At 40.1% G+C, this 20,275-nt stretch overlaps 1 pseudogene; it reads left to right on the forward strand.

Annotated features, from left to right (window-relative positions):
• The first annotated feature begins 1,294 nt into the window (after positions 1–1,294).
• Positions 1,295–17,200, forward strand: LOC132114567 (ras and EF-hand domain-containing protein-like; annotated as a pseudogene).
• The last annotated feature ends 3,075 nt before the right edge of the window (positions 17,201–20,275 follow it).

The raw sequence follows: 20,275 nt of genomic DNA on the forward strand, positions 1-20,275 counted from the left end.
CCAGGACAAGACCACAGGAAACAGATGATTCTTCTGCACAATCTGACTTTGCCGCAACCTGAAATTGAACTGCTGGATTCGTCTGGTCAGAGGAGAACTGGCCCCCCAACTGAGCCTGGTTTCACTCAAGGTTTTTTTCTTCATTCTGTCACCGATGGATTTTCGGTTCCGTGGCACTGTCGCCTTTGGCTTGCTTAGTTGGGGTCACTTCATCTACAGCGATATCGTTGACTTGATTGCAAATAAATGCACAGACACTATTTAAACTGAACAGATGATATCACTGAATTCTTTTTTTGTTTAAAGTGCTCAGAGGTGTCAAGTAACGAAGTACAAATACTTCGAAATTCGTTACCTTACTTAAGTAGAAATTTTGGGTATCTATACTTTACTTGAGTATTTATTTTTCAGCCGACTTTTTACTTCTACTCCTTATATTTTCACGCAAGTATCTGTACTTTCTACTCCTTACATTTTAAAAATAGGTTTGTTAATGCTATTTCATTTCGGCTTGATTTCATTCCGGCTTGTCATCATTCAAAAAAAAAAAAAACTATCCAGATAAATCGCGCCATCCGGATGAAGTGAATTTGATTGTGGTTGGATGAGAAGTATAAACATATACCATTCCGACACCCTATTGGTTTGTACGGGATCCATCGCACCTGCACATAAGACAAATCACATCACACTCCAGCAAGGACATAGCCAGTGTTGGGTTCGTTAATCAAAAGATATATTTCTTAAATGTAGGGTTGGGTATGGAACCGGTATGCACGGAACCGAATAAGGACGCAGATTTCAGTGTCTCATTGCGGTGCCTCTTAAATGCCTGAGCGATCGATTGAAATGTTTGTCCTGGTTCTCCGAAGTGTACACAAGAAGCACGGGCGTCGCTAGGCTTTTTTAGCGGGGATATAGCTTTTAGCTCCATATACTGTACACAAATTCGCGATCACCTCAGAGTCAGTCTGCTTAAATGTCATATGAAACCGGCGTCAGACCGGTCTCCTCTCCCGTCTTTCAGCGTGATCTTCAGTCTGCAGACCGCGAGCGGACTCAAATAGAAACAGAGGACACGAGGTGTGTGTTTATCGATAGATATTTGATATTAGGTGTTTTTGAGGTAGCCTTTTGACGCGCCGCCATAAACTAAATGCCTTTAAAAGTTGAAGGAGCTTGTTTACTTTACGCAGTTAGTATAAGGGGCGTTTATCAACTAAATGAACTCAGAGAGCCAGTGTAAGCATGATACCACAAGGTCAATCTCATAATGTTTGCTAAATAATAAGTCATGGGGTCTGACGTGCAGAAGGAGAGACTCTGCGTGCTCTTCCGCGCCTGTGATGTGCATCACTCCGGATGCATCGAAAAATGGGAGTTCGTCAGAATATGTTCTGAGCTGCACGTGTGATCCACTAAGATGGATGCACTTTTCTCCAGACTTGACACTGACAAAGACGGCACGATCAATCTGGAGGAGCATGGACGGGTTTCAGGAGTCACACTTGTTGAGGGACGATGAGGAGATGAGCAGCGAACACGCCGCCGCCGGGGAGAGTTCCTCTGCCACCTGGGATGAGTTTAAATCCCGCCTGGGAGATCAGCTCACACTCATCCCCAGGAAAAACACCTGGCTGTTTGTGCAGAAGCTGTCAGCTTTCCCTAGTCAACAAAATCCTGAAGGAATGCGTGAAGAAATGTGGACACAACTCCATTTAAAAATTCACTTAAATTTATCTTTCAAGTTACTAATGGGAATGATTTATTAGGATCCCAACATAAACTTAAAACTAAGTTAAACTTTATTATTATTATTATTATTATTATTACATATGACTTTTCATAATATTCCTGACTTTTATCCCAATCAGGACATTTACGTTTAAAGGCCATTTTAAAAGGTTTATAAACTCCACTTGCCTTTAGCTGTTTTTATGAAGGCAATAATTCTTAATAATTACATTCATTATCTATCTAACAAAAGAAATGAATAAGAATTTGAATATGAATATTCATAAAATTCCAGTTAATTATGATTTTATCGTCATTTTACTGGGGTACTTCAACGCCCACGTGGGCAACGACAGTGACACCTGGAGGGGCGTGATTGGGAGGAACGGCCCCCCTGATCTGAACCCGAGCGGTGTTCAGTTATTGGACTTCTGTGCTAGTTACAGCTTGTCCATAACGAACACCATGTTCAAGCATAAGGGTGTCCATCAGTACACGTGGCACCAGGACACCCTAGGCCGTAGGTCGATGATCGACTTTGTGGTCGTTTCATCCGACCTCCGGCCGTATGTCTTGGACACTCGGGTGAAGAGAGGGGCGGAGCTGTCAACCGATCACCACCTGGTGGTGAGTTGGATCCAATGGCGGGGGAGGAAGCTGGACAGACTCGGCAGACCGAAACGTACTGTGAGGGTCTGCTGGGAACGTTTGGCCGACTCTCCTGTCATAGAGATCTTCAACTCCCACCTCCGGCAGAGCTTCTACCGGATCCCGAGGGAGGCTGGAGATATTGAGTCCGAGTGGACCATGTTCTCCACCTCCATTGTCGAAGCGGCCGCTCGGAGCTGTGGCCGTAAGGTTTCCGGTGCCTGTCGAGGTGGCAATCCCCGAACCCGGTGGTGGACACCGGAAGTAAGGGATGCCGTCAAGCTGAAGAAGGAGTCCTATCGGGCCTGGTTGGCTTTTGGGACTCCTGGGGCAGCTGACAGGTACCGGCAGGCCAAGCGGACTACAGCCCGGGTGGTTGTGGAGGCAAAAACTCGGGCCTGGGAGGAGTTCGGTGAGGCCATGGAGAAGGACTATCGGTCAGCCTCGAAGAGATTCTGGCAAACCGTCCGGCGCCTCAGGAGAGGGAAGCAGTGCCCTACCAACGCTGTTTACAGTAGAGGTGGGGAGCTGTTGACCTCAACTGGGGATGTCGTTGGACGGTGGAAGGAATACTTAGAGGATCTCCTCAATCCCGCTGTCACGTCTTCCATTGAGGAAGCAGAGGCTGAGGGCTCAGATGTGGACTCGTCCATCACCCAAGCTGAAGTCACCGAGGTAGTCAAGAAACTCCTTGGTGGCAAGGCACCGGGGGTGGATGAGATCTGCCCTGAGTACCTCAAGTCTCTGGATATTGTGGGGCTGTCTTGGCTGACACGCCTCTGCAGCATCTTGTGGCAGTCGGGGACGGTGCCTCTGGGATGGCAGACCGGGGTGGTGGTCCCTCTTTTTAAGAAGGGGGACCGGAGGGTGTGTTCCAACTACAGGGGGATCACACTTCTCAGCCTCCCTGGGAAAGTCTATGCCAGGGTACTGGAGAGGAGAATCCGGCCGATAGTAGAACCTCGGATTCAGGAGGAACAGTGTGGTTTTCGTGCAGGCCGTGGAACACTGGACCAGCTCTATACCCTCTACAGGGTGCTGGAGGGTTCATGGGAGTTTGCCCAACCAGTCCACATGTGCTTTGTGGATTTGGAGAAGGCATTCGACTGTGTCCCTCGCGGCGGCCTGTGGAGGGTGCTCCAGGAGTATGGGGTCCGGGGCCCTTTGCTAAGGGCTATCCGGTCCCTGTACGACCGGAGCAGGAGCTTGGTTCGTATTGCCAGCAGTAAGTCAGACTTGTTCCCGGTGCGTGTTGGACTCCGGCAGGGCTGCCCTTTGTCGCCGGTTCTGTTCATGATTCTTATGGACAGAATTTCTAGGCGCAGCCAGGGGCCGGAGGGGGTCAGGTTTGGTGACAACATGATTTCGTCTCTGCTCTTTGCGGATGATGTTGTCGTGTTGGCTTCATCAGGCCAGGACCTTCAGCATGCACTGGGACGGTTTGCAGCCAAGTGTTAAGCGGCTGGGATGAGAATCAGCACCTCCAAATCTGAGGCCATGGTCCTCAGTCGGAAAAGGGTGGCTTGCCCACTTCAGGTTGGTGGAGAGTTCCTGCCTCAAGTGGAGGAGTTTAAGTATCTTGGGGTCTTGTTCACGAGTGAGGGAAGGATGGAAAGGGAGATTGACAGACGGATTGGTGCAGCTTCTGCAGTAATGTGGTCGATGTACCGGTCTGTCGTGGTGAAGAAAGAGCTGAGCCGCAAGGCGAAGCTCTCGATTAACCGGTCAATCTACGTTCCTACTCTCACCTATGGTCATGAGCTTTGGGTCATGTCCGAAAGGACAAGATCCCGGATACAGGCGGCCGAAATGAGCTTTCTCCGCAGGGTGGCTGGGCGATCCCTTAGAGATTGGGTGAGAAGCTCAGTCACCCGGGAGGAGCTCAGAGTAGAGCCGCTGCTCCTCCACATCGAGAGGGGTCAGCTGAGGTGGCTCGGGCATCTGTTCCTCGATGCCTCCTGGACGCCTTCCCGGGAAGGTGTTCCGGGCGCGTCCCACTGGGAAGAGACCCCGGGGAAGACCTAGGACACGCTGGAGAGACTATGTCTCCCGGCTGGCCTGGGAACGCCTCGGTGTCCCCCCAGAAGAGCTGGAGGAAGTGTCTAGGGAGAGGGAAGTCTGGGGTTCTCTGCTTAGACTGCTGCCCCCGCGACCCGGCCCCGGATAAGCAGAAGAAGATGGATGGTCAAGTCAAGTCACCTTTATTTATATAGCGCTTTAAACAAAATACATTGCGTCAAAGCAACTGAACAACATTCATTAGGAAAACAGTGTCAATAATGCAAAATGATAGTTAAAGGCAGTTCATCATTGAATTCAGTGATGTCATCTCTGTTCAGTTTAAATAGTGTCTGTGCATTTATTTGCAATCAAGTCAACGATATCGCTGTAGATGAAGTGACCCCAACTAAGCAAGCCAGAGGAGACAGCGTCAAGGAACCGAAACTCCATCGGTGACAGAATGGAGAAAAAAACCTTGTGAGAAACCAGGCTCAGTTGGGGGGCCAGTTCTCCTCTGACCAGACGAAACCAGTAGTTCAATTCCAGGCTGCAGCTAAGTCAGATTGTGCAGAAGAATCATCTGTTTCCTGTGGAAAGCTGAATCAAAGCTGAAATGTGTTGAAAAATCTTATTTATTAATAACACAATCTTATATATATATATATATATATATATATATATATATATATATATATATATATATATACACACACATAAAAACACACACATATATACAGTATATATGCATACTGTATACACATACAGTAAAATACTGATTGTTAATAATATAATTATAAAAGATAAACAATTATTTATATTTATACTTTGGTTTTAAAAGATTATTGATACATTTGATTATTATTAAGAACATTATAGAGAACCTTCTGTTCAATGGAAAGTTTTTTTTTCATGCTTTTTTTTTTTAGAAGTGTATGATGAGGAAGCAGCTCTTCTGTACTTGACAAATACTCTGAACTAAAATATTTGAACACATCTGCATAATGTAGGTTGAAAGGTCAGCGTGGCTAACATGTAAAAAATAAATAAATGAAAGGTAGAATTACAGTATATCTTGTAACAATAACTACATATATCTGACCTAGTTCTGGTTATCAGTCTTTGCAAATATCCGATCAGGTACACCACCACCGGTTTACCATAATCTACACATAAATAATCTTTGTTTTTGATAATTTTCTTGGGATGTTCTGGATATGTGATGGTGTTGGTGTTCTTGATGATCATTCAATCATGAAATCTCCCTATGTGTTTTCATTTCCCAACTTTTTAATCCATCAGGTCATGAGACCTTTAGCTTTCGTTCGGTTGATGTCGGTCCTCGTTCAGATGAAGTTTGATGCATCTCATGACAGGTCGGTGGAGGTGATCCTAGCCAGAGGCTTGACATGAGACACATCACTGTCACGTCACACTCAAGTCGACAGAACATTGATTAGTCGTAGACTATCAGTATCTTCCATAGCATTCTATGACACAAGTGCTACTTCATAATAGAGAACAGCAAGGTCCTCACTCAAGAGACTCCAGCACATGCAGTTATTCACAACCTGGCACCATCTTTTTTTAGGTCATGCTAGTGATGTACTAAACCCCATTGGATTGAATGATGTCTGTTAAGACATGATTGTCCTTAGGAAGAACCCAGTTTTATTTAATAGTGTTTCTGTTCATATCAACATTAATGGACCAGTGTTTTAATGGCTTGGTGTTGTTTTTATGTGTGTAGGATTGACCAGGTAACCCTATACCATAACATCAGTTTGATGGACCCCAGAATTGTCATTCAGTATGAAAGAGTTCTTCTCAGTTTCATCAAAGAGATCCAAATACTGAACACAGAAATGGAACATCTGGCACTTGCTGTAAAGAGGAACACAAACTCATGCTCATACATACATAGATACATATTCATGTGGCCACCATGGTTTCTTCACTGTACTTTCCATACAGGAGTTTAGTAACTGGGTCAATTTCAAATCTTCAGGGTTTCTTCAGAAATTCCTTGCAGCATCTTTGTATCAAGAACCATTTTTGGTTGTTTAGGGTTCTAGAGTTGCTCTATGGTAGTAACCGTTTACATGTAATCTGGATTATGTAATCAGATTCCTTACAAGTACTTCCCCGTTTTGGGAACCCTGATACACTTCATCTTGTTGATAACCAGAGGTGTCAAGTCACGAAGTACAAATACTGCGTTACCTTACTTAAGTAGAAATTTGGGGTATCTATACTTTACTTGAGTAATTATTTTTCAGCCGACTTTTTACTTCTACTCCTTATACATTTTCACGCAAGTATCTGTACTTTCTACTCCTTACATTTTAAAAATAGCTTCATTACTGCTATTTCATTTCGGCTTGTTTTCATTCCGGCTCGTCATCATTCAAAAAAAAAAAAACCTATCCAGATAAATCGCGCCATCCAGATGAAGTGAATTGGATTGTGGTTGGATGAGAAGTATAAACACATACCATCCGGACACCCTATTTGTTTGTACGGGGTCCATCGCACCTGCACATAACACAAATCACATCACACTCCAGCAAGGACATAGCCAGTTTTGGGTTCGTTTATCATTAAATATATTTTTTAAAAGTAAGGTTGGGTATGAACCGGTATGCACCGAACCGAATAAGAGAAAGCAGATTTCGGTGCCTTTTAAATGCCTGAGCGATCGATTGAAATTTTTGTCCTGGTTCTCCAAAATGTACACAAGAAGCACGAGCGTCGCTAGGCTTTTTTAGCGGGGCTGTAGCATTTAGCTCCATAAACTGTACACAAATTTGCGATCGCCTCGGAGTCAGTCCCCGAAACCGGCGTCAGACCGGTGTAGCAGTGGATTCTGTTCCCCTCGGAATGTCTGTTCCCCTTTATGCAAACATACTACAAACTACTGCTATACTACTTATGCTCATTTATGTTTACTTTTTTATTTTATGCTTTGCTGTTGTTGTATTTATGTATGCACTGAAAGCTTAAAAAAATCTTTGTGTGTGGTGTGTGCATACATTAGAATAAGTATGCAATGAACCATAAATGTTGTGTATAAATCAGAACCCTATGCACACATGAACATTTTAATTCATAGTGATCTTTTTCCCCTTTATTCAATAAACTATAAATCTGGTTACCAGACGCTGTGCCTTGGTCCAGAAAGAATGATCTTTGGTGCCCCAAACCTGTGAAATAAAGTAATGCAGTACACAACTGCTTCATATTTAGTCAGAATAGCATAGGCAAGCTTGCTTTTTTTCTAATTCTAAAATAAAAATTGTCTGGCCTCTTTTTGTCCAGCAGCCACTTTTCTATTAAACTTTACATTGTATTCTGAGGAGATGTGATTAAGTTTGCCATCTATTGAAATAGCTTTATTTTTTAAATCTAAACAAATAACCTGCAATGAGGTTCTAAAGGCCCAATTGAAGGAATACAAACAAATTTAAACTGAAATTATTGTCTTATTGTCAATGTGCTAGTTGCTTTAAGTCAGTTAAGTATAGTGTCTTGACAAGAACTGACTTTTTGTTATTATCAAGTCTTGTTGTATCACTACACCTCACTTTACTATGAGAAAACATGTCAGTGTAGAGAAGTTATCACTTACTGTAAAGTACTTGTTTTACCATCAACTTGGAAACTGGAGGAACATCTGCAGGTGAAATATTTCTGCTCCTTTTTTTAGGACAACTGGATAAACACCTTGAATTTTGTAATTTAGATTTTCCTCATATAGGTTTGACATATATGAGGAACTATATTCCACTGTTATCAGTAGAAGGTAAACAGATTAATCAAATAGAATATTAGTTCAAATGTACTGTTGCTTTATATGGAAACGTCAGCACGGATAGATTACACTAATTTGCAATGGAAAAATTAAACTGCAAAAACTCGGACATAAGACAAAAATAAAGGAACAACTGCGAGATGAATAAAAAAAATAGAACATAAACGGGAGTGTGAGAATTAGACTGAGGACCTGAGGACATTAGGTAAAACCAACGAAAGCTATGACAGATTCTAACAGTACAAAAGCTGAAATTGGTAACACTTTAGAATAGGGACCAATTCTGACAATTAACTTGTTGATTGTTATCATGCATATTTCAAGAAAACTGGCTGTTTATAAGCACTTGTTAAGCACATGTTAATGCCTTATTCTGCATGACCATATTTTAGATACCTTGATCCTGTATGTTAAGGTTAACCCTAAGGTTAATGTTTAGGTTCATCCTAAATATGTCGATCTGTGTGTTTGTACAGAAACGAGGCTCTTATGAAGTGCTTCTCAGAGTGAACCTGGAGAGACAGATTGAGGTGCTTCAGTGAGTTGAACACACACAGCACTTCATGAAACCACTGCTACTGTAGAAGCTCTTCATGCTAACACCAAATATGCCTTCAAATAGTCTGTTTTGTATTTAACGCAGCTTCTAAGCCATTTTGAGATAGATTCACTTGGAGGTTCTTTGAGAAATCAGAAAAGCGAATCAAAATACATGAGATGGAGATGGATTCCAGCGGCCAGATGCACGTACAAGGAACTTGTTTATTAAGGTCAAAAACTGAGGAGAAATAATCCAATATTTACACGTCTTCCCATTTTAATCCCAAGCATCTTTAAAAACAATCTATTCCACATTTACTTTCTTGTTGCATCTCCATTCAAATTTTTCCTTTTTATATATATGAAATAGATTCAGATTCTCAGAAAGTATTATTTAGATTCTGAAGTGTTCTAAAATTATTCATTACTTTTAATATTTAGTCATTAATGTTTTACATTACCTCTGCAGCAGTGATAAAAATGTGTGCTTTAATTTTAGGCTAAACAGCAGAAGCTAGTAGGGCTTGCTTTTTTATATTTGCAACTTTATATCTCACAATCGGCTTTTTTAAAAGCAATTTGCTTTTTGAAACTTTTGAATGCATTTTTGAAATACATGTAACCATGTGGCCTGACCATTAACCTACTCATGAAACCTGTCATTTCAAAGAATGATAATGGGATGAAATTGTACAGTTTTCTGCTCTCTGCTAAGTGTTAATAATATAGTCTTGATGTTTGTTACCTTCCAGACTACTGACAGTTTCACTCCTTCTGTATGTGTGAGATCTTTCAGCTTCTAGCATGTAACCAAAGCCAATGCAACAGTTAATCCCAGCTTCATATAGTTGTGAAAAGCCTAAGAGACTCACAGTGTATCCATCCATCCATCTATCCCTCCAGCTTGTAAGAGGCTTGACTTTCTGAAGGTGCTAACTGCATCAGAGTAAAATGAAGCTGCTGCTTTGCCAAATGATGTTTCTGCTGTTCTTCATGTCCAGGGCAGCGAACAGAAAGCTCCATGACAGTAATGACAGTCTGCGTGTGTCACTGGAGAACAGTCAGAACAAGAGTAAGACACAGGTAAGAGTGTCCAGAGCCTTTCTTTACTCTAGATGCTGTTTTAAAATGGATTAAGCTATTTGAGAGCAATGTTTGCTGATCAGGCTTACTGATACTTTGATGGCTGTCTTACTTCCGGGTTGGTACAAGTTCTACAAGAAAGACTCGGGAGATAAAACGTACGAAGCATACATTTATTGACAACTCAGCAAGCATAATTATAAATTTCTTTGGCGGAAGGCCCCGTCCATGGTTCGTAATCGGTCCGTGTACGTTTTGATAGTTTGTTTTTTCGTTTGAAACACAAAACAAAATAACGAGAAACCACCTGTTTTTCGTTTTTCGTTTCAAACCAAAAACAAAGAAACGGTAAAAAAAGAGCCGTTCAAAAACGAAAAATGACAAAACCAAAATCAAATAACGGTCCGATTTTGGTTTTTTGAAATTCCTTTTTCCATTTTTCGTTTGAAGATCTACATTGAAATACAGACAGGGTGGCCACGTGACCCGGAAGTAATAGTAAATATGGCCTATCAAAATAAAAGCCAAGCTTTTAGAACGGTCATAATATGCAGCGCTAACATTATACCAGAGTAACGTTAGAAGAAGAAAAATCAATTAATAAATAGCCTTATATAAACATGGACCGGAATAAATATGTTAGCAACAGTAGTTTATTACAGCTATTTAATATCGTGCCTATCCAGACATCACCAGTCACGTTTAATGAGCGCATTGTTTGGCTCAATATAGGTTAACCTAAGAACTTGTTGTGTGTGCAAAGTTGTTACTGTTAGCGCTATATTATATAATTAAATTTATATAAATATAAATTTATAACTGTTAGTTAACTTAGTTAAATTTTAGAAGTGTCATAGAGCCTTAAATTTGACCCATGGCATCCTGAAATCAAATCTCAGTTCTAAAGCCCAAGTGTGTGTGTGTGTGTGTGTGTGTGTTTGTTTGTGATTGTGTGTGTGCACAGAGCGCAGGATGTGTTGGCAGTGACTCAGCCTCCATCGGAGAATGCTTACAGGATTGTGCTGGCGGGAGACGCTGCAGTGGGAAAGTCTAGTTTTCTCCTTCGCCTCTGTAAGAACGAGTTCAAAGGCAACACTAGCGCCGCACTGGGTAAGACTTTTCAAACACTTTACCACACTTGAATATAATCTCTAACTGTCACAGAGATTGTGAATCTTTTGTGTCTGTTTCCTTGCAAGGGTTGACTTTCAGATGAAAACCTTGGTGGTGGACGGTGTCCCAACAGTGCTGCAGTTATGGGACACGGCTGAACAGGAGAGGTAAGATCCCACAGGATCCCAGCCCCCAAATTCTAGATGAAATCCAGAACCAAAACATATATACTCCATAGTATAAACTCTAAAGGCTGTGATACACCAAGAAGACATCAAAGAACAAGCGGCGATGAAAACAGCACGTTACCTGCAAAAAATTTGCACTTGAACACAGCAAAAACAATAGACAACGGCCAACTAGCACGTACTTTCTGTGCCTGCATGAGAAGAATTAACCCTCCAGACCAACATTTAGGACCTTTATGCAGTGCGTGCCATTGTAAAAACTGTAAGTCTATCTCTCTCAGCCTTTTCATTTGTGTTCAATTTAGTATGGCATCTAACCTGATTGAGATCTATTATCTGAATTTACATTAAAACCAGTAATGTACGCTCAGACACTTTCTTAGGTACACCTTGCTAGTTCTGGGTCGAACACCTTTTGCCTTCAGAACTGGCTTAATTGACCCTTTGCAAAGAACTGTCCCCTATCATTACTGTTGCTATGTCCGATAATCCATGGCCTTCTCAACACCACACATGATCTTCTCACACAGTGAAAAAATACATTGCGGACCAAAGAGGAAACTGACAACTCGCAAACAGACAAGACAAAGAAGATTACTGTTGGTGTGAAACAAAGTCTCAGTTTGCAAATTTTGTAATTTTTTCAAGAATATCAAGCAACTGTCATTTCAATCACATATTAATAATATCATCCGGTCTGCTTGTTTCTATCTACATAATATTAACCACCTTTGTCCCTCACCCCTCATACTACTGCTATTCTTGTTATTTCCCGTATTGATTATTGTAATTTCCTTCTCTCTGGTCTTCCTCACAAATCCCTTTATAAGTTTCAATTGCTTTAAAACTCAGTTCAATTAGTTAAGTGACGTGACATACAGCCAAGAATGGTGACCCATACTCAGAATTCGTGCTCTGCATTTAACACATCCAAAGTGCTCACACACGACGCCTGGGGAGCAGTTGGGGGTTCAGTTTTATTGCTCAAGGGCACCTCAGTTGTGGTATTCCCATCCCGAGATTTAAAGCTCACAACCCTAGGGTTGGGAGTCAAACTCTCTAACCATAAGGCCATGACTACCCCCGTCACAGTCACTCTATACGTGAACTAATGTTTCCTTGTCCACTGTCTGCACTTTTTCTCTCCTGAAGTTATGAGTGATAAAATGTCTTTGTACTTTGTATCTCTTAATATCTTCACACAAGTGCTAGTCAAAGTGGTCATCTGTAGTTATTGTCATCTCAAGCGGTTTCATTTTGCTCCACCTCCTCTGTTAAAACAACATTCCGAACCAGAATTGCCACCTTGGGAACAAATTAAAAAGTAAAAAAAAAACACACACAAAAAAACTGAAGGCGCATATGTGAGTTGAGCATACAAATTAATTAAATAACCCTAATGTACGCATACAAATCAAAGTGTACTTTGGGGTAAAAGTTGAATACTCTGGTGTCAGTTTTACAGGTTTCGGAGCATTGCGAAGTCTTACTTCAGGAGGGCCGATGGAGTTCTTCTACTGTATGATGTCACGTGTGAGAAGAGCTTTCTGAATGGGTCGACATCATTGAAGTACAACCCGAATTCCGGAAAAGTTGGGACGTTTTTTAAATTTGAATAAAATGAAAACTAAAAGACTTTCAAATCACATGAGCCAATATTTTATTCACAATAGAACATAGATAACGTAGCAAATGTTTAAACTGAGAAATTTTACACTTTTATCCACTTAATTAGCTCATTTAAAATTTAATGCCTGCTACAGGTCTCAAAAAAGTTGGCACGGGGGCAACAAATGGCTAAAAAAGCAAGCAGTTTTGAAAAGATTCAGCTGGGAGAACATCTAGTGATTAATTAGGTTAATTGATATCAGGTCTGTAACATGATTAGCTATAAAAGCTTTGTCTTAGAGAAGCAGAGTCTCTCAGAAGTAAAGATGGGCAGAGGCTCTCCAATCTGTGAAAGACTGCGTAGAAAAATTGTGGAAAACTTTAAAAACAATGTTCCTCAACGTCAAATTGCAAAGGCTTTGCAAATCTCATCATCTACAGTGCATAACATCATCAAAAGATTCAGAGAAACTGGAGAAATCTCTGTGCGTAAGGGACAAGGCCGGAGACCTTTATTGGATGCCCGTGGTCTTCGGGCTCTCAGACGACACTGCATCACTCATCGGCATGATTGTGTCAATGACATTACTAAATGGGCCCAGGAATACTTTCAGAAACCACTGTCGGTAAACCCAATCCGCCGTGCCATCAGCAGATGCCAACTAAAGCTCTATCATGCAAAAAGGAAGTCATATGTGAACATGGTCCAGAAGCGCCGTTGTGTCCTGTGGGCCAAGGCTCATTTAAAATGGACTATTTCAAAGTGGAATAGTGTTTTATGGTCAGACGAGTCCAAATTTGACATTCTTGTTGGAAATCATGGACGCCGTGTCCTCCGGGCTAAAGAAGAGGGAGACCTTCCAGCATGTTATCAGCGTTCAGTTCAAAAGCCAGCATCTCTGATGGTATGGGGGTGCATAAGTGCATAGGGTATGGGCAGCTTGCATGTTTTGGAAGGCTCTGTGAATGCTGAAAGGTATATAAAGGTTTTAGAGCAACATATGCTTCCCTCCAAACAACGTCTATTTCTAGGAAGGCCTTGTTTATTTCAGCAGGACAATGCAAAACCACATACTGCAGCTATAACAACAGCATGGCTTCGTCGTAGAAGAGTCCGGGTGCTAACCTGGCCTACCTGCAGTCCAGACCTTTCACCTATAGAGAACATTTGGCGCATCATTAAACGAAAAATACGTCAAAGACGACCACGAACTCTTCAGCAGCTGGAAATCTATATAAGGCAAGAATGGAACCAAATTCCAACAGCAAAACTCCAGCAACTCATAGCCTCAATGCCCAGACGTCTTCAAACTGTTTTGAAAAGAAAAGGAGATGCTACACCATGGTAAACATGCCCCGTCCCAACTATTTTGAGACCTGTAGCAGAAATCAAAATTGAAATGAGCTCATTTGTGCATAAAATTGTAAACTTTCTCAGTTTAAACATTTGCTACGTTATCTATGTTCTATTGTGAATAAAATATTGGCTCATGTGATTTAAAAGTCTTTTAGTTTTCATTTTATTCAAATTTAAAAAACGTCCCAACTTTTCCGGAATTCGGGTTGTATTTCACATAAACAGTCATAATTTAGTTATGTAGAATTGACAGGTCATTTGTAACTGGTTCTACTTCACCTGTTGCTCATTAAGGCAGGTCTATTTGCTGAACAGTCCTATGCTAATGTGTTTGTGTCTGATTAAAGCGTTGTTTAACTTTGTTTCTGTAAATGATCTAGGTGAAGTGGAGATGAATCTTGTAAACATGTCTACATAGATTTTTTTGATCTTGAATGTAGGAGTTAAATGCACTGTGAGGTTTTCCGTGATATGCCATATTAAAGGACTAGTTCACCTAAAAATGTGAAAATTATGTTGATCCGCTTACCCCAAGGGCATCCAAGATGTAGGTGACTTTGTTTCTTCAGTAGAACACAAAGATTTTTAACTCTAGAAGAGTTGCAGTCTGTCAGTCATATAATGGAAGTGAATGGGAATCTTGGCTTTGAGAGTCAAAAAAATATAGACAAACAAAGTCAAATTAAGCCCTGCGCATCAGACGTCGGCTGTTGAGAATGGGCTCAGGACAGTTCGTACATTGCGGTGAATCAGAAGTAAAAAACAATATAAATACTGTTCAGTTTCTTGCACAGACCAATCGTTTCGTGTCTTTACACATCAGTGTATCGTCACGAACTGCAGGGTTTAATTTGGTTTTGTTTGTGTATGTTTTTTTTTTATTTTCAAAGCCGTGACTCCCATTTATTTCCATTATATTCCTGACAGAATAATATGCTTTGAGTTAAAAATCTTCGTTTGAGTTCTACTGAAGAGACAAATTTACCTAAATCTTGGCTGTTCTGGGGGTAAGCAGATAAACATCACATTTTCATTTTTGGGTGAACTATTCCTTTAAAAGGTGCTGTGTGTAATTTTTTGACTCTACTAAAGCATTAAAGGTACAGGTTGTAGGACCTGCCACTAGAGGGCGCACTACCTAAACAATAACAATCGCATGGTTTGATGACGCTAAGAAAGAGCGTGGAATGATGGGATTTGTTGTCTTCTACCCATCCGCAATCAGACAGAAAGATAAATCATGGTAAAGTTTTATAAATGTTGTGTTTGATGTCATAATTTTATTATATTTAATTAGACCCGAGTTTTGGAATGTTTACAACTAAATACAAAGCAAACGCGAGTCCAGCGATTTGCGCGAGTAGATTAACGTTATATACAAAGTCAATGCAAAGACACGATCAGACTATGGATCAGACGCGTCCTCGCGCGGGTCTAGAGACACGATGCCCCACGTTTGGCTTGTATGCCCCATTATACTAATCTTGTTGATCGTTATAATAGCATACGTTTTCTGTAAAGCTACGAATCAAGCAACTCACCTGTCGAGTAAAACACAAGCGAGATCAGCATCTCTTTCTAGTTGAAGTTTGTCTCAAAGCTACTTCCACATTTGTCCACGACACTGTTGTCATGTGGTTTTCTACGTCAGTAAAGGCGGTAACAAAGGGTAACTAACGTCACTGACAGGCGACTGCACTGCACCGTGTCACTGTTTAGATGGGAATTTTCTCATAATTTAGTAGTTGAAAACATGGACAAAACACAAAACAACTGGACAAAATATATAACACTAGCCTAGTGGTTTTTGAATATTTTACTGCAAATATTGTACCTTTAAATGCTGTAATATGTTTGCAGATATTTAGAAAACATGCTAAGTTCACATACTTGTTTCACAGAAAAACAATGCAACAGCCAGTTATTTTACTTTGAAATGTGTATTCCACGTCAGAAAGTCTGTTTTGGTTTGTGTGACTCTTTCCACTTCCAATTTACCCAATAATATTTCGACAACCCGGCTTGCCATTTGGTGGAAAACACAGCGTATTGCAGCCGTGGAAGCCAGCAAATGAACTGGGTCAGAGAATGCAGATTCTACCCAACCTAAAAAGCCTCGGGATCCATCTAGAAAGCTCTACCACCAGAGGCTCCTTAAATCATGAATAACTCAACTTACAATTTAAGGTATGGTGCCTTCCATTGTCAGTTGTGCTCGTTCCTGTTGTGTGTCCTCAATCTGGCAACCCACATGAGCATTGAGTCTGAGGAGGAGGGGCTGGAGAAACAACAGTCTCCAATAGAAATAGAATAGAATTTTGACTGCAATACCCATTTCAACCACTAGCTGTCAATATTACATACTGCACCTTTAAATAAACACTACAGAGGGAAAAGTAGGATGTTGCTGGTTCAGTTTGAAAACGATACTGATATTCTTACTGAGATTATTTTGTGGTGCAGGATGTGTCTCAGGATGACATTCCCATCATGCTCGTGGGGAATAAGACAGACCTGAGGAAGGAAGCTCTTCTGGATGGAGTCACCTGTATTCCAACCAGCTACGGGGAGAAACTAGCCATAGTTAGTGCCCGGCCATTATTCACTGTGGTTTACCATTGCTTTCTGTTTTTCTGCAGGGATTGTTTACCCCAAAATGGTCATATTTTACTCAACCTCATGCAAACTGCAGTTTACCATGAACACAGACTAAGTATTTAAGCTTCAAAAAGGCCTTAAAACACCATGAAAACACCATAACAAATAGTCTATATGACTAATGATCTATATCCCAAACCACCTGAAGTCTGTTTTATCACACAAAAGTATCATAGGCTTAAGACTGGGCTTTTTGGGTATTTCTCAAATACTGGCCTGACTTTATTCAAAATTTGTCCTGTTTGTGTTCCAAACAACATGTGGGTGGAAACATTTCCTCCTGCACATGAATGAATATGACCTAAAGCAGTCGAAGTTAGTTAGAAAGTGAGGTTTTTTTTTTTTTTGAAGTGCTAAACTGTGGCTGCTTTGTGTGTTTAGACATACAGTGCCTTATTCTGTGAGACGAGTGCGAAGGATGGGTACAACATCATTGAGGCTGTTCTTCATTTGGCCCGGTAAGCTTGACTCCCGATGAAAAAAAAAAAAAAAACATTCTGTAAATACAATAAATCTATTTGGTTTACATTTTAAAGTCAACATCTTACTCACAAAAATAATACTAAAATAGACCAAACAGATGTCAAATCAAAAGACCATTTTTTCGTAACTTTTTTTTATTCGATTTTCAGGGTGATGAATTATACAGTACAATACAGGAAAAAATATCCAAATGTTATTTTGGATACATTATTATTTTTTTTTTCAATTCATTCAAAAAGAGCTTTCAGGTGAACTGACTGCTACAGTATTGTTTGTAATATTAACACGAAGCACAAGAGGGCAGTAGGATGAGTTTCCTGATATGAGGGTAATGCTTTTGATAGAGTGAAGTGAATCAAACAAAACATGTTCCTCTGCCAGTCAAGCCATATTGTGTTATGTTATTAGTCTTCAGTTCACGTCACAAAACTTAAATTGTGCATTTTCCCAGGGCTGTTCAGTTATGGCAAAAGCATAAACACAGTTATCTTAGTCAATATTGAGATTTATTGAGCTCATGAGCTTATAAATGAAAAATTGGTTTTAATAGCGTATTTCTTAAACTTAAATGCCCAACCGTACTGTTACCAAATTCACTACTGATGGTCAAATCACACAATGAGTATAATGTATGGATAATACAAATTGTTTTATTATTTATTATTTGTTAAATAGTTTTCTGTGTTCTTAGTTTTTTGCTGAATTTGTGATGATCTTCTTGGTCAAATATTCCCCTCTGTTTTTTATTTTCTAACAAAGTGCACTGATTATATGGATATTTTAACATTACATGTTAAATGATTTCTCTATCCTTCACTCATGGGCGCCGTATAGGGGGTAAAAGTTAGGACAATTCCAAGGGCCCCTGGCTGACAGGGTGCCCAACAAATAGGTAAAAACTAATTAAAAATGTGTATTATATTATACACTATATAAACCATTATCATTGAGTATATTTCAAATAATAATAAAATGAATGATGTGTTTGATTTTACTTATTTTGGCAATACAAGTTCAATATCACCATTGACCAAAAAATAAAACATCCATATTGACCGTCCACCCCCCTGCATCTGCATGAAATGGTTTGGTCCTGCTTTAGCGCACTTATCAGTGACGGTGTTTAGTTAGTTGCAGACAGTCAATCAATGCACGGTGCGCTAATATATAATAAAACGCAAACTAGCGATCTGAAACAATGGCCTCACCACCCGAAGGGGCAGGGATGAGGTGAACAGATGACCCGTTTTTCCCGGGAGTCACAATTAGTGGTCGATTAACTTAAAATTAATGAAGCCGGGATAGGCGGAATCACGCTGATAGAAGTTCTCTCTCTCGCGTGCGCACTCCATTTCCTCAGTTCTCATATACAGCACACGATCAGTTCTAAGCGCTCAAATACACACACAACAGTTCAGATGTTTGTGTAGATTATCTCACGTAAATACAGTCGGTTATGGACTAAGTGCATCAACCAGAGGCTCCTTAAATCATGAATAACTCAACTTACAATTTAAGGATTGGTGCCTTCCATTGTCAGTTGTGCTCGTTCCTGTTGTGTGTCCTCAATCTGGCAACCCACATGAGCATTGAGTCTGAGGAGGAGGGGCTGGAGAAACAACAGTCTCCAATAGAAATAGAATAGAATTTTGACTGCAATACCCATTTCAAACACTAGCTGTCTATTACATACTGCACCTTTAAATATACACTACAGAGGGAAAAGTAGGATGTTGCTGGTTCAGTTTGAAAACGATACTGATATTCTTACTGAGATTATTTTGTGGTGCAGGATGTGTCTCAGGATGACATTCCCATCATGCTCGTGGAGAATAAGACAGACCTGAGGAAGGAAGCTCTTCTGGATGGAGTCACCTGTGTTCCAACCAGCTACGGGGAGAAACTAGCCATAGTTAGTGCCCGGCCATTATTCACTGAGGTTTACCATTGCTTTCTTTTTTTCTGCAGGGATTGTTTACCCCAAAATGGTCATATTTTACTCAACCTCATGCAAACTGCAGTTTACCATGAACACAGACTAAGTATTTAAGCTTCAAAAAGACCTTTAAACACCATGAAAACACCATAACAAATAGTCTATATGACTAATGATCTATATGCCAAACCACCTGAAGTCTGTTTTATCACACAAAAGTATCATAGGCTTAAGACTGGGCTTTTTGGGTATTTCTCAAATACTGGCCTGACTTTATTCAAAATTTATTAAAAATTATCCAAACAACATGTGGGTGGAAACATTTCCTCCTGCACATGAATGAATATGACCTATGGATTAAGTGAAAGTGAACAGGTGTGTGAAAACTGAACGTGTGTCAGTATTTGATGGATGCCTTCCGTCTGAAAAAGACAGCATTCCAAATTAAATACCTATCTGTCATTAATGTTAACCAACAAAAGACGTTAAATAAATGTATACATGTTAAGTAAAACCTACAGTATCTGGAAAATGAGTTTAATTTGTATCTCTATTGTATTTGTCTTATTGTGCTTCTTTAATACACACACACACACATATATATATATATATATATATATATATATATATATATATATATATATATATATATGTTGCTCCTTTTTCACTTCTGTTAAATGGATAGTTCACCCAAAATATAAAATTGTCATAAATTTATTCAAGATTTTCCAAATGTTTTCCTTGATTCAAATTTCTCATAAGCTTAATTGATTTGTTCTAAAGAGAGAAGAATTAACGATTATTTTAATTTGAAAACTACATATAAATTAGCCACCACTGTGTTAATGACTTAGCATCATTCCAGGGAGGCATAAGTGCCTTTCACCCTTTTACAACTTGATGAACCACTGAAACGATTTTGGAAACATTATTTTAAGGTAAAAAATTTTACATAGTGTTGCTTTTAAGGACATTTTTATGGTGGCTTTTAATCTTGCATCAAATAGTGAACTGCATACTGTATTCAGACTTGCATTTACAAATCACCAGCAGTAAATATTGTGCTAGTACTTGTACTGAACTACAAGCAGCAAGAGAGTTGCAAGCCTTTGATTCGA

This window comes from Carassius carassius, chromosome 34, assembly GCF_963082965.1.
Source record: "Carassius carassius chromosome 34, fCarCar2.1, whole genome shotgun sequence".
Taxonomy (NCBI): Eukaryota; Metazoa; Chordata; class Actinopteri; order Cypriniformes; family Cyprinidae; genus Carassius; species Carassius carassius.